Genomic DNA, 13,392 nt, shown 5'->3' with positions numbered 1-13,392 from the left:
GACATGAGATTCTCAAATGGCAGCTGATTTTTGTCAAAAAGAGACACATTTTTTTGAAAGAGTTGTTCAGCAGACACATTAAAAACATTAATAGATATTAAATGCTCGACCACTACTTTATTGTGTTCTGTAGAAAAGTAGCTGGCTAATATGCACAAAACTCTCATTCGATTACTACTTGTAGCTTCATCAATATTTAATGAAAATTTAAACTTTTTAAAATTGTTCACAGTTTCATTGAGAAATGTTTTTGAGAGGTCTAATCTCATTTTATATGAAGCAGTAGTGCGAGCCATTGAGAGCTGTGATAGTGCCTTCTTATCAGATGCCATTGCTTTGGCCAAATCAATTATCACAGGTGCTACAGTATAAGGCAAATTATATTCAGCCATAACTCCAAGCAGTTGACCCTCTAAGGTGGAAACTCGATCACAAATTGGAATACTTGGAGCTGCTAATTTTTCTTCTATTTTTCTCTCCTGAATGCTGTCTGTGTCTGTCAAAGATGAATATGATGATGGTATCCTGTAATTATCTCTTTTCACTACTTCTCTCCCACAATGTTTTTTGCTTTTAATATGGCTGCTAATAGCAACATATCCCCTTTTTCCATAATATATTAGATCAGAACACAATGCACACTTCACTTTTTCACTGATATCCACTTTCTGAATGCAACTGCCAACGACCACTTCCATTTTTTGTCCATTCACATGAATTTTTACGAAGTTTTTCAGCCATGCAAATCTGAACTTATTTTTTTTCTTCACTATCTATACACCGAGCTTTGTGCTTATGATTCGGATTTAAGATATTCATACTGAAAAACTTACAGCAAGAAACAAAAAAGCAATAACATAACGATCTATGCTCTGAATTACAGTATGCCACTTTACACACGCTAAAACTGGCACATGCTCTGGATAACATCAGTAGGGTATCCGTATGTCCGACAGATGGCGCCAGCACCAATCACTGAAATTATTGAAATCAGCTCTCCTTTGACGGTCGCTTGCTCTTCTTTGATTCAATATTCGTACACATCTAGTTCTGCCTTTCCACATAAGCCCCACCTACTTTGCCTTCATGTGAAACAACGCATTTTGCGATTTCTGGCATGATGTACCCTTTTTTTTTTACAAAGAAAAGAGGAAGAGAGAGAGCATGTCCTCCGTTTACCCCCCCCCCACACACACACACACACATTTGTCGGTCGCGATTTCTCAATGGTTCTGCATCGATCTCAGAAACAGCCCGGGTGACGTTCAAAAAAGCGGAATTCCGTGAAAACGTGAAAAACTTTCATGCCTGCCGCTTTCTTGTGGCCCCCCAAAAACCCTCTAGGTATCAAAAAATCATATTTGGCACTGACATATAATAGCTGGACTTATAAAGGGCCCCATATCTCAAATAGCTTAGGGCCTTATCAAGCTTAAATCTGGCTCTGCTAATTTTGTATTGGAGCAGTAGAATAATCCTTAATATTCCAAAACAAACATTGAATCGTTTTACATATATACAAAAAATACGATGGCTTTGCTGTACACGAACAGGCAACCTCTAAGTAACTTTCCGCAATTTCAGGATCTTCTCCCTAGAGCAGTGCTTTCGAGAACATTCGGGCATGTTACGTAACCGCTGCTATAAACGAAGAGTTTGCACCATTTTTCCAGACTGACTGCACCCTGCCATCGTTGCCAAAAGACCTTGCCATCCTCTGTTGCTTCTTCTTCCCTTTGTTAGAATAGTTATGAAGTTGAAAGCTTAAATTGAACATTATTTTAATTTAAATCATTGTTGGATATTTAGTTTTGGAGAACTTGAAAGAATAATGATCTGCCATTTGCATTGAATAAAGATATGTCGCTATAAAGTTAAATTCTTCTGTGTCTTCAATTCTGATGTTTTCCACTCCGCCATGACCACACCTGTACTCTGATGTGACCTGATTGCTAAGCTCCATTATTTCCAATGCCGATCTACTGAAAATATTATATATATATATATTGATTCCAAAAAACTAAATGCACATTCAAAGAACGCACTTTGCAACGCGCAACAGCAGAATGTAAACAAATGTTTAGTATTGTGACATCATTCATGTGGATAGAGTTAATGGTGACCCTCATTTGACCTGTCATTGGCCAAATGCAAGTCATTGTCCTAGCAGTGTACATTTTGCTTATAAGCTGTGGGGAAAGCCTGTCTCACCGGTCAGCTGCTGGGCATTTCACAACAGTATGATCTAGCTCATGCGGAAGGGGGGTGGGGGAAAGGAAACAATAACTGAAATAAAGTCATCAAATAAAAGATAAACTTTCCAAATAAAGTCGAAAGAAATTTCAAAACTTTCCAAGTAGCAGATAAATGTCACCAAGTGAGAGGTTGAGTCGCCAAACAACTTGGTTTTGATCTCAGTTAACTATTTAAAACTAGGCAAAAAAGCAACATCAGTTTGATGTAGATTTTGAATAACTGTCTATTTTGAGGGCAATCAGATACACATATTTCTTTGTCAGAAACTCAATAAATAAATAATCTGCAATAAAATTTTTACGACAAACTAGGGTTGCTTTTTTGCATAATTCAATATTTTAAATTGGCATTTCTCTTCCATTAAAGAACACCCTCCTAGTAATGAGATTAAGGGTACAGCATCAGACAAATAATTTCCAGGAATGTTATGAACAGTTTTTTTGCGTTAAAGACATTATGAATCATTCATAAACAAACTAGCCCACCAGCGGCCGAGTGGTTAAGTCGCTGAACGCTGGTAGTTCGGTCCGAGATTCGAATCCCGTGAACGGGCTAGCTGCATGGGCATTTTCGTGGTTTTCCCCATGTGTAACGTGTATACGAGCCAGTTTCCCTTAGAAAGTCCTCCACAAAGGCATCTCTCCCCTTAGGCAGATAGCCCTGGAGGCTTTGTCATAATCACACACACATAAACAAACTTTTGCATTTTCATAATTACAGTGATATGAAAATACTATACATGCTTATGGCTTTGTAATGCATTGAATGCATACAGAATTGATGATAGCTTGACGAAATTTATTCCCCCATAACACTTTACAGTTCTGGAACTCTCTGCACAAAAAATCACATTACAGCTGTTCTACAATACAATCAGTAGTTATTACTTCAGACTACTAAGAATGTTGAACACAAGGCAATACAAAAAGCTGCAAGTGCACACAGTGATCCCTCAACACCCTCAATAACCGGAGCTTAACTCTCAACGCAACTCTGAATTAAACTGAAAACTTCAAATTATTATATGTGTATTGTCAGAACTATTACACATTCATGTAATTTTGCTGACTCCATGATAAATAAGCCCTAAGGTACATGATAATAAAATGTTTCTGATGTGGTAATCTGGCTAAGGAAAAAATGGAGGGTGAGGTGGCCGAAAAGCCAAAAATCAGAGAAGCAATCTGAGAGATAAAAGAATTAGAATGTCATTGGACTGCATGGGTGGAAAACAAAGCGTAGAATCATTCAACACAGGTGAAAATAAAAATTCTAATTACAGTTTAAAAAAAAAGAGAGAGAGAAAAGGAAAGAAAGAAAATCGCATATTAATACAAAAATTGGAGAGAAAAAACAAAATAAGGAAATACAATTCAAAGCAAAACTATATACATAAGATTCAATCCGTGTGTAAGGTGATTAAATGGTGAAATCGTGATGATTATCAATGATACGGTGAGCCGCCAGAGGTCTGGTAAATCTATCTTCATGTAAAATTTTATAATTGAAAATAAGCTGAAAAACTGATGATTTATCCGGTCTTATATAGTTTTACTGAAGGGCATATACAATTACAGTTACATAGGGATTGGATTAAAATGTTGCCAAATGGTTGCCAAGTTTGGCAATCTATTTGATGTGAACTAAGAAGCAATAATAAATGTGACTTTATTTGGCTGGAAGTTCAAGTGGATTTTATGGAGCACTAAATTTACCTCACACAATCTACTATTATAACAAAACGGAACAAATACAATTGGTTTAGACAATTAAGAGCTGTCTGAGGCTATTACTGCTTTGTCAGCTGGTAAGGAAAAGTCCATTTCTATTATTAATAACTTGATGAGTTTCCTAGTAAAACTCATAGCATAGACAAAATATTTTATTTATAGAATCTACGCATTATTATTACGTTTAATGTAACAAATTTAGTTTTTATCTTCAATATTATATTTTTGCGAAGAAATCTTTAGCGATTCTTGAAGTGATAGATTTCAGACACATGATCACATTGAGGTACACATAAAAATTTTCTTATTCATAGAATCACTTCAAGTTTGAATTCATAATTATAGATTTTTTCAGAAGTTTAACAAACCTGTTATTCCAATAAGTGAAGCTGAAAAATTTGGGTAAAATTTTTAATTCAAGAAAATTCGAATTTTTAAAAAAATGTAGTATATATTTAAAAACATCAGTGCCTTAATTCATTTCCTCTTAGAGAAAAATTTAAGTAAGTTTACTCAATACATTTCAACGAGTAATATTATAAAATAAAATTTAAGACAGGATGGATAGAATTTTATAAAAGGAAATGTTGAAGAACTCGTTTTGAGAGAAATGCGAAAAATGGAAAAAGTGTATATATTCCTCCTTTCTGCATGTCTTCGTGGTGTATAGGTAGCACACTCGGCGCCTATTCGAGAAGTCCAGGATCGAGTCCCGGCAAGAGCACAGCACATTTTCCACATCTTACATATTATTAATAATCCAACTAGTTTCCTAGTAAAACTCATAGCATAATAAAAATATTTTATTTATAGAAATAACACATTATTATTACATTTAATGTAAAAATTTAGTTTTTGTCTTTAGCATTACATTGTTGCGTTCTGCGGGTTCATGGATCTGCAGGGATTGATGACAACACTTGATGAAGAATCAAAATACAATTTATTTGCCATTATTACCCAGAAGAGTTCCAAAGACACGTTTATAGACATTGAAAACCTATGATAAACACGCTGAAACAATCAGCAACACAGCCGTCAGGCTATAATGGTGAAGACAGCTTCACGGCAAATCACTAAAGTACAGCTCCTGACTCGGTTCAGTCGCTATCAAGCTAATCTCTGAACTCAAAGCACTACTACTCTAGATCAGGGAATCATCTACTAGAACTCAACATACTCTAGATCAGGGGTTCCCAACCATATGCCCTTGCTCTAGATACTCTTCTACTCCGCATACGGACAGGGTGTATGTGTATATGTATATTAAAAAGGCTTCTCTGTCGCTACATCTTTTTCTCCTTGAAAGGGGGGGATATGTAAGCTATAATAAAATATGATGGCTATGTTAAGAAATAATTGGTGACCTTAAAATTGACTATTCTAAATTTTATACACTCCCCCTAAGTTCATCCTTTCTCCCAAATTTGAGATCTTTCCAAATTACATAACACTGCTTGAAAAAGATAACTAAAACTAAAATTAACCAATCATGGCTTAGCTTCATATATGCACCTATGTAGTATAAATATTGTGTCGTGAGCAATGACGCATTCCTTTTTTCCTGACTTCTGCCATGCAAAGAACTCTGTGCCGCTTATGCTTTCCTGCCTACAATGACGTTGTATCTTTTTACCCGTGTATATAAAAATTTATTGTATTCAACGATGATTGAAAAGTAATATGTCTGCCAAAGAGATGATTTGAGATGTGTAAAAGTAAAGATGGTGATTCTTCAATTCAGTTTTGCTAGCAACATCATCAAGCCTTCACCCTCAGCCACTACTGTCATCTCAGCCACCACTGTCTTCGAATGCCAGAAACTAAAGTACCGGATTCACGACTACGCACGTAAAATATTACATATATACAGGGTGTCCCGTTGTTGTTGTTGACAAACTTTTGGGGAAGGTAGGCACATCATTAGGTTTAAGAATTGCATAGGAACCATTGCCCAGAAACGTCACTCTATGCCGCCAGGGAGTGCTAGTGGATTGCCTCATTCGAGCGGTAGGCACCATACGAAGAGCATGGAACACTATACGAACGTAGAACCTCTAGACATGCACTTAGTGTACAGCATAGCTTAGGGTAATGGACGAGCCGCTACACCGATTTATCGAGAACGTTTTCCCGACAAACATCAACCACACCACAGTTTGTTTGCACGTCTGCATCAAAATTTTTACGACTACGGGTCATTAAGAAACGGCAAGACAAGTGAGGTCAGGCCACGACCAAGTCGCTCGGTCGTTAGGGAAGAAAGTGTGTTGGATATGGTGGAGAGTACTCCAAAGACCAGCATACATGACATTGCCTCTCAATTAAGAATGTCTCGTACCAGTGTCCAGCGTGCCTTGAACGCCGAGTTCTTCCACGTCTTTTGTCTCAAAAGGTTTCAGTTACTGCTCCCAGATGACCATCCTGAACGTCTGCCTTTCGCACAGTGGTTATGCAAGAAATTGCCCGTGATGTTAATTTTCCAGCTTATGTGTTGTTCACGGATGAGGCTATATTCAACAGAGATGGCATATTCAATCACCAGAATCAGCATCTGTGGGCTCAAGAAAATCCCACGGTTTGCGGCATCACATGGCAAAACAACATTTCAAGGTTAATGTGTGGGCGCCAACTCATTTTGGACTGGATGTTCGTAGCCATTTGAACAGATCATTTCCGCATCGATGAAATGGGCGTGCTGGACCCACGCTCACCGGATTTATCGAGCCTTAATTTCTTTTTGTGAGGAGTCATCAAAAGTGTCATGATCCTGTTGTGTCTGAAATGGATCTCGTGGCAATACTCGCTTGCGCAGCAGCTACAATCAAAAGAAACTCGCAGTGTGTTTGAACATGTCCGTCAATAGTTCGTTGGTGTCAGGCATGTTTGGTGTCTGATGGTGCATCTGTTGTAACATTCAAGCTATCGTACACCATTTGTATTCATGTCCAATAAATGTTTCAAATTAATCACGCTCTTGTTTCCTTTCCCATCTTCTACCTCTGCTGCCACTTAAACCTCAATCACATGCTACGCGGGCCTTGATGTCGAAAGGGACAATTCTAAGAAACTGCACAATTCCAGGAAACCCACGTAGCTAGGTTACCATTTTCACTTACTACAAAGACTTGAACGCCAAACACTAATCGATTATCACTCAGTTTGGGATCACGTGATGCTTCAGAAACAGAACTTTCATCTGATTGGTTGTCTCTACCCGGGACAGAGGTCCAGTCGAGATATTTTCAGTGAGGTTTGAAAAAATTCAGCATAGTCGCAACATCGTTTCCATAGCTAGGCAGAACTTTGCTTCAGGCTGGGCTCTTTTTTCTAGGAAACCTCCCCTTTGAAACAGTGCTACCAGAATCTCATTTCTCAGAAAAGTCCCGTCTAGCAGGGACTATCACACTTGTGATAACCTCTTTACTCATGACATTTCCCGGACATGGGTTCCTATGCAATTCTTAATCCTTATGATGTGCCCCACTTACCCCAGAAGTTTGTTGCAACATTTACGGGACACCTTGTGTATATATATATAGCTTTTAACCTGCCTTCAATAGCATTCTCGTGAAAACTGGTAAGAATTCGTTCTCGCCCTGTCTATGGCATATCACCAATTTTGTCGCCAAATGGGCGATTTCGCGTCAAATCTAGCAGCCCTAACCCCGCTTTCCGGGGAAGCTATCTCACCGCAGCTGGGCATTTGGTAACAATATTTTCGCAAAAAAATCTTTAGAGGTTACTGAAGTGATAGATTTCAGACACATGATCACATTTAGGTACACATAAAATTTTTCTTATTCATAGAATCACTTCAAGTTTGAATTCATAATTACCGGTTTTTTAGAAGTTTAATATACCTATTTTTTTTTTCAACACGTGAGGTCAAAAAATTTGGAAAAAATTTTTAATTCAAGAAAATTCGAATACTTAAAAAAATGTAGCATATTTTTAAACACATCAGTGCCTCAATTCATTTCCTCTTAACAGAAAAGTTTAAGTACGTTCACTCAATTATAAAATAAAATTTAAGGCTGTTTGATGGATAGAATTTTATAAAAGGAAATGTTGAAAAACTCGTTTTAAGAAAGAGGGGAAAAACTCGCTTTATCAACTACATTTAAGAAATTTTTTGAATTTCTAGCACCATAATCATATTGTGACGACTGCTCTGCTGCTTCATATTTCCTTTTATTTCATCTTTTAGAGACTGTTGACTTTCTGAATGATTTCATAAATCATTGTTTCATCTTTGAAGAAGGGAACATGTCAATTTTTCGAAAAGTATTATGTGCATTACTGTACATCTATATAAATCTTTGAAATTTTCAGCTCTTCAATTTGCCAAGAAGTTCTTTAAAATATATAACTATCTCCTCTCAAGAATTATATGCTAACACATCTATATTTAGAAGCTGTGGACCTCTAAGAAGTAATTGTATTGCTAACAGATAAAATTCTGAAAAGAAATGGTTATGCATAATACCATTGATATAAACAGAGGCTGTGACGATCCTCATTTTTGATGGAACTTAGAGGACTTCCTGTTCCAAAGAAAACTAATCCCCAGGACAAAACAAAGGAAGTGCGCCCTTGTACGGTTTCCTTTCGAACTATCATTCAATATCCGCTAAATGACCGGAAGGTAATTTAATAGAAGAAACTCGTAAGGACACCCCCATGTGCAGTTTCCTTGCTAAATTAGCGTAAAAGGAAAGGAGGTCGCACCAAGCGACTGTCAGAGCTGCGTCAAGCAGAAATTTTGTATGTTATGGCCGTACTGTATTGATGTTTACTTTTTATTAATTAAGAGATCTTTGTTAAGTTTTAAAATAAATTTTAAAAGACCACTGGTCTGATTATTCATCCATCTCGGATGACCTTACGGAACAAGGCTAATAATTAGGAAAAATACAGATAAGCCTCACTTGAAAGCTATTTAAAAAGTTTTTTTTTAGAAACGAGATATACCAGTCTTAATTTATATCTGTAATCTTAATTTGCTTGTGTTTTGTATTAAAAATCTAACCATATCCATAGTTTTACAATCAGCAATGTTCATTTTATATTTTTAATATTAATTTTGAAAAATCGTTTTTTGAAGGTTAATATGGTACTCCTCTTAAATTTCTACAATATAAGGACGATAATCTAATATAATACATCGAAATATTATATAATATATATTTAATATTATATAAACTAGTATAATACATTGGAAACTGTTTATTAATATACCCGCTTTCTATATATTTCTATAGCAATCGGCAGTGTGACTGGTGTGACACTGTACTCGACTGAACTCTCGCCATGTTGCTCAAATACTGAACCGAAACTGACCCTCGTCGTCTCGACCAATCAGAGCTCTGCTCTGTGTGGAGTCAACAGTTTTTCTCACACCTTTTTTTTTTTTTTTTTTTTTTTTTTTTTTTTTGTGTTGATGCCTATACTAGGCAGTTGTTCATAATTTTCCGAGAAATTTGATGGGTCATTTTCTCCACTTTATACTCAAATAAATTTTTTTCACTACACTTTCTGTGTCTTAGACTTTTTGCACCAAAGTGACGTCATGTAAGTCTATCGCACACTTACATGTAGTGAAATTGTATTTTTGTAAATATTTTCTTCTTATGCACTTAACCATGATTTAGTTTTATGTATATATCATTTATGGTTTTTACATCGTATTATTTTGTCATTGTAAGACTACTGAAGATGAAATGCTATATTCCTTAGATCTGTGATTTCTTGGTCCCCTTTTGCGACTTCAACTCCTTTCTCCTTGGAGAATTATGTTCCAGAATTCTCACCGTCATGAGCCCATCGGGTAGCATCTCAACTGAGCAGGAAGAAGTCGCACTACCTGCGTGATATTCTCGGCTAATAGTGGAACTTGGAGCTTGGATTGGTGTGACAGAATCGTTAGCATTTTTTTTAGTAAAATTTATGATAGAAATGGTTGAAGATCTAGTATTTTATTTTTAAGCGTTCTTTTTTCATATCAAACAACATTACAAAATAGAGTGAATGCCATTTAAATCTTACAGAAATATCTCAGTCGTCCTTTCACCCAAATAGAACCAGCTTGTATATGACATCACAGACGTTAACATAGCATGATAAGCCAAGTTACGTGATCTGTAAAGAAGACATTTATTCCAAATTTTCTTTTTTGTTTGAACATCCACCTTAGAGTCCAGGAATAGCATACCGGAATGTTGAAATGACGGACAGTGCTTAAGCAAACCTTTTCCACACCTGCTATCTTTGCAAATCAAATTCTGACTCACGGCTTCTTTAAATTAGGCATTTCAGCCATTCATGTTTGAACAGGCTTTCCTCATTTTGTCCGTGCAAGATTCAGAACTTAATAAAACAAAAAATTATTCAGATAAGTTCTTCCGTTTATGTCAAAGAACTTATTTGGAAAGAATCACCATCAGATTTGCTGGTGATGCCATAAAATTTGTAAATGGACTCAGTATTGACCATTTTAATACCATTGCATTCAAATACATTGGTTTGGTTTATTTAATTACGGCAAAGCACTCGAAGACTATCTGCCTAACGGAAGAGATGCCTTCGTGTAGTGATTTCTAAGGGAAACTAGCTCGTATACACGTTACACATGGAGAAAACCACGAAAATGCCTGTGCAGCCAACCCGTTCGCCGGTATTCAAGCGGCCGAACTACTAGTGAACTCAAAAGAAACCATTAAAGAACCTTTAAAGAAAGCACTTTTTTTTTTTTTTTTTTTCCCCGAAAGAATTTTATAGCTAATTTTACTTCCTTATAATATATTCTACTCATTCTTTTGTAAGCCGTAAGGAAGATAATTCGCACTATATCTATATAGTAACGATTTTGTTAATTAATTTTTATGCATAAAACTATTTTTAAGACATAAAAAACATGTGTATTTCGTGTGGTGATTTGCAGTTGTCTGATAGTTTTGACTGTTGACTATAGCTCAAATTTTCCGTAAAAGTAAACATTTTCTTAGCATGGTCATATAAATTTTATCCCACTGTTCTTGGGCCATTTTCCAAGTCCGTTCATTAATCATAGATGTCATTTTCCTGAACCTCGTTTTAAGAAAGAGAAAGCGCAAAAATCCACAGGAGACACGGGTACTCCAAATCATTTTACAAGTATGTTATTAAATGTGATAATTGTTTTTCCCCGTTTTTGATTCTTTCTTTGGTAGATTAGTGGCAATTAACTTAGATGTGTGACGCAAGGGTAGCTTTGATAGTCATTTTTAATACATTTTCAGTTAGTATTTTTGAACACTTTTGACACGTGAGTTTTTGGTTGTGACACCGCATTGTAGATTTGATTCCTATATTGAAAGACAGACGACTGTAACTTCGACAATTGCTCACCCATTTGAAATTATTCTTGTTGATAAATGTAATTCTCAGAACGCTCTTTTAATGCGATGTAATATAACAGAGGTGCTCAAATTTCATGTTAAGTTAATATATTTCTTTTTATAATTTTAACTTTACAATTCACTATTAAGACTTATTTGATAACTACTCGTTTAACGCAACATGTCAAAATCATCAAGCAAATCATCACTAAATATTTCCGACTCCACTATTCATTCTCATATTAATCCAAGTCATCATCATCTGCATTATCTACGGAATAAAATCATATTCCAACTATATTAGGTTCGAATAATGAAAGACTAATGAAAATTCAAAACGCTTACGATAATTGCATCTCTCTTTTAAAGAGCGATAGCAAGCGTAAGAGATATCTTTCTAAAGAGCTTTGCAACAAAATTAAATCAATTGTCGACTTCCTCAAAGATTGTGCACTGGATAACACCTCAACTAGACCAACGGGACCAACATCACTCAATCTTCATGACGTTGCAACTGAACCAACATCAGTAACGTTAAATGATGCATTAACATCTCCAATAAGCACTCAACCTTGCAGCCAACTTTTGAACCCCTAATATCATGGCAAAATATGATTGAAACACCAATCTAAGAAAGAATTGAGAATTCTGCCAATATACATCCACGAAAAACACAAGAGGATCAAGTACATAATTACTCCTCTCTTCATGATAAAAGAAAATCATTTAATCCATTTATTGACAATATAGGATATCAACTAAATTTCAGTTATAAACAAGTAGAATCAAACGACGGTCTTCAAGTGAATAGAGAAGAAATTTATCCAAATATGGAATTTTATAACAATAACCTAGAACCCAGAAATGATCCTAACTATCAAATAAACCAACTAAGAAATAACTTCATGTATAATAATTCAAGATCATATGCAGAAGTTACGAGTACTATACCAAGTAAACCGAATAATACCATACTCTTATACCCAAAGGATGCAAAAGTATGTAGAAATTTTCAAGATAAATTGCAAGTAATATTACCACTCCAAACATTAAATATCAATGTCAAAAAAATGAACGCCATTCGTCAAGGAGGCCTTGCAATACACTGTCATAACCCAGAAGATATAGAAAAAAATCAGCTATAACCTCAATGCCAAAACAATTGCAAAAGAAATAGTTAACATAAAATTTCCTAAAGCCAGAATGCCAAAACGCATAATTCATAATATTCCAAAAAATTTCAGCTCTGATGAACTGATTCAAATTATAGCCCAAGAAACACAATCAAATAGTTCCGAGCTAAGACCCTTATTTAAACTGAATGATAAAAATAATACTGATAAATGGATCATAAAATGTCACGATCAGACTTTCAAAAATTGTATGAGTAAAAACAAATATATATTGGATGGCGCACCAATAAAATAACCGAATTTATCGGTGTAAGCAGATGCCAAATCTGCCAGGACTTCTCCCATAAGACAAAAGATTGCCATTTCAAACCAAGATGCTCATTCTGCGGCGGAAAAATAATATAAATTTTCTTGCTGCTCTACCCAAGCTCCGTATTGCATAAACTGCTGGATTAACAATGAAAAGTATGCAACAAACTTTGACTGTAAACATCCAGCTTCAGCTATTTCCTGCTCCACATATCAAACAGAAGTTAGGCGAGTAAAATCCAGGACATATTATCAATCATAATGCAAGATCCTGCAGACTATCTACTGACCATTTCCATCAATAAAAACAATAATAATTGCATCCGATTACTCCAAATAAATCTTCAAAGAGCAAAGACCGCCATCGACCAACTATGTCAGTATCAAGTAGATCATCCAGCAGATATTACAATAAAACAAGAAACTTATTGCATCACTGGCAAAGTAGGAAGAATTCCAAATAACTGGACAATTATTCAAAGTCATGCTTCAAATGCTGTTTTATCTCCTCTCACAGCCATATTCATTCCAAACAATAAATGGAATCCTACAATAATTATTAATACTCGAGACCTAATCACAATT

The 13,392-nt window shown here is 35.6% G+C and overlaps 2 protein-coding genes across 6 annotated transcripts in view; one reads left to right on the top strand and one right to left on the bottom strand.

Annotated features, from left to right (window-relative positions):
* LOC118192481 (uncharacterized) overlaps positions 1–13,392 on the bottom strand; it is a 101,151-nt gene that overhangs the window by 8,229 nt on the left and 79,530 nt on the right. The window lies entirely within an intron of this gene.
* LOC118204007 (uncharacterized) overlaps positions 1–13,392 on the top strand; it is a 95,013-nt gene that overhangs the window by 40,588 nt on the left and 41,033 nt on the right. The window contains exon 9 of one of the 3 annotated variants that reach the window (XR_004760702.2): positions 9,726–9,947. The exons of 1 other annotated variant lie outside the window; for it this stretch is intronic. The gene's annotated coding sequence lies outside the window, so the exon portion shown is untranslated. Of the gene's footprint in view, positions 1–9,725; positions 9,948–13,392 lie in introns of those variants that run through there. One more of the 3 variants, XM_035376326.2, reaches the window with a different exon arrangement.

This window comes from Stegodyphus dumicola, chromosome 3 (genome assembly GCF_044657685.1).
Source record: "Stegodyphus dumicola isolate Sdum_Otavi_A_Nest chromosome 3, ASM4465768v1".
NCBI classification, from domain to species: domain Eukaryota; kingdom Metazoa; phylum Arthropoda; class Arachnida; order Araneae; family Eresidae; genus Stegodyphus; species Stegodyphus dumicola.
The sequence above is the reverse complement of the archived record's forward strand: the minus strand, read 5'-3'. Positions and strand labels throughout refer to the sequence as shown.